This window comes from Hyperoodon ampullatus, assembly GCF_949752795.1.
Source record: "Hyperoodon ampullatus genome assembly, chromosome: 3".
Lineage (NCBI taxonomy): Eukaryota > Metazoa > Chordata > Mammalia > Artiodactyla > Ziphiidae > Hyperoodon > Hyperoodon ampullatus.
This window is the reverse complement of record NC_136916.1, coordinates 78,634,694-78,636,849: the sequence shown is the minus strand read 5'-3', so window position 1 is coordinate 78,636,849 and position 2,156 is coordinate 78,634,694. Positions and strand designations below refer to the sequence as shown.

General features: G+C 41.0%; 1 pseudogene across 1 annotated transcript; it reads left to right on the top strand.

Annotated features, from left to right (window-relative positions):
* Positions 1 to 398: 398 nt before the first annotated feature.
* Positions 399 to 1,773, top strand: LOC307049536 (dnaJ homolog subfamily C member 7-like; annotated as a pseudogene). Its single transcript has one exon. The product of its transcript is annotated as a dnaJ homolog subfamily C member 7-like (transcript).
* Positions 1,774 to 2,156: the final 383 nt, after the last annotated feature.

The following is a 2,156-nucleotide window of genomic DNA, read 5'->3' as shown; positions in this document are numbered from 1 at the left end:
TAAAGAAATAGTCAATAAAATACTAAATAACAATAACAATAAAACAAATAACAATGACAACAAACCCTCCTGGGAGAGAGAATTGGATTTCTAAAGGTGCCACAGCACATTATTCTAAATGCCTAGGTAGTCAATAAAAACTTACAAGATACCCAAAGAAACGAGAAAGTATAACCCATACACAGGCAATGGGAAAAACAAGCAGCCAATAGGAACTGACCCTGAGAATTCTAGTAAGATGTTAAACTTACTCGAATTTAAATCAGCTATCATAAATACATGTAAAGAACTAAAGGAAAACTTATATAAAAATGAGAAATATGTGTCACCAAATAAAGAATATCAGTTAAGAGATAGGAAGTTTAAAAAAGAACCAAGTAGAGGGTTCCGGAGGTAAGATGGCAGCTGCCCTGGAGTGCAATGTGGTAATGGTGGCGATCGAACCAGAGCTGCTATATGACGAGAAAGCAAAGAGATATGTGTCCTAAAAATGCTAGCTATTACGGGAATCGAGCAGCCACCTTGATGATGCTCGGAAAGTTCTGGGAAGCTCTTGGAGATGCACAGGAGTCAGTGAGGGACATCTACGAGAGGACAAATGCCACCTATCTCTAGGGAATGCCATGGTGGCATGTCGTAGTTTCCAGAGAGACCTAGAACTGGGTCAAAAAAATGCTCAGGCACAACAGGAGTTCAAGAATGCCAGTGCAGTCATAGAATATGAGAAAATAGCAGAAAAGGATTTTGAGAAGTGGGATTTTCGGAAGGTTGTTTTTTGCATGGACCATGCCCTAGTATATGCCCCTGCCTGCCATCGCTTCAAAATCCTCAAAGCAGAATGTTTAGCAATGCTGGGTCATTATCCAGAAGCACAGTGTGTGGCCAGTGACATTTTACGAATGGATTCCACCAATGCCGATGTTCTGTATGTACGAGGTCTTTGCCTTGATTATGAAGATTGTATTGAGAAGGTGGTTCAGTTTTCTTGTCCAAGCTCTCAGGATGGCTCCTGACCATGAGAAGGCCTGCATCACTTGCAGAAATGCCAAAGCACTTAAAGCAAAGAAAGAAGATGGGGATAAATCATTTAAAGAAGGAAATTACAAGCTAGCATGTAAACTGTACACAGAAGCCCTGGGGATAAACCCCAATAATATAAAAACAAATGCTAAACTCTACTGGCATTGGGGTATGGTTAATTCCAAGCTTAGGAAACTAGATGATGCAACAGAAGACTGCACAAGTGCAGTGAAGCTTGATGACACTTATATAAAAGCCTACTTGAGAAGAGGTCAGTGTTACATGGACACAGAACACTATGAAGAAGCAGTATGGGGCTATGAAAAAGTATATCAGATGGAGAAAACAAAAGAACACAAACAGCTCCTAAAAACTGCACAGCTGGAACTGAAGAAGAGTAAGAGGAAAGATTACTACAAGATTCTTGGAGTAGACAAGAATGCCTCTGAGGACGAGATCAAGAAAGCTTATTGGATATGGGCCTTGATGCACCATCCAGATCAGCACAGTGGAGCCATTGCTGAAGTTCAGAAGGAGGAGGAGAAAAAGTTCAAGGAAGTCAGAGAAGCTTTTACCATTCTCTCTGATCCCAAGGAAAAGACTCACTATGACAGTGAACAAGACCTGGATGAAGAGGGCATGAATATGGGTGATTTTGATGCAAACAATATCTTCAAGGCATTCTTTGGCAGTCCTGGGGGCTTCAGCTTTGAAGCATCTGGTGCAGGGAACTTCTTTTTTCAATTTTGCTAATGAAAGGAGACCATCCAGAGCCCAGAAAATGCAGACTTGCTCAGTTTAACCTCTAATGTGGACACAGTTCGCCTCCTCCCTTCATCATGATCCACGTACTTAGAGCAGTTTCGTTCTATCAGTTGGATACCCAGTGTCTGTGTGAGTGGGGTGAAGGAAAGCGAGCCAGTACCGAAGACTGTGGGTAGGGGAGGGAGGTGGGGGGTGGACAGGGCAGCTTGTGAATTTTTGTTTTACTGTTTAACTTTATTAAAACAAAACAAAACAAAACAAAAAAAAACAAACCAAGTAGAAATTCTACAGTTGGAAATTAAAATGACTAATATAAAACATTCACTAGAGGGACTCAACAAGGCATTACATTGACAGAAGGAAGAATCAGT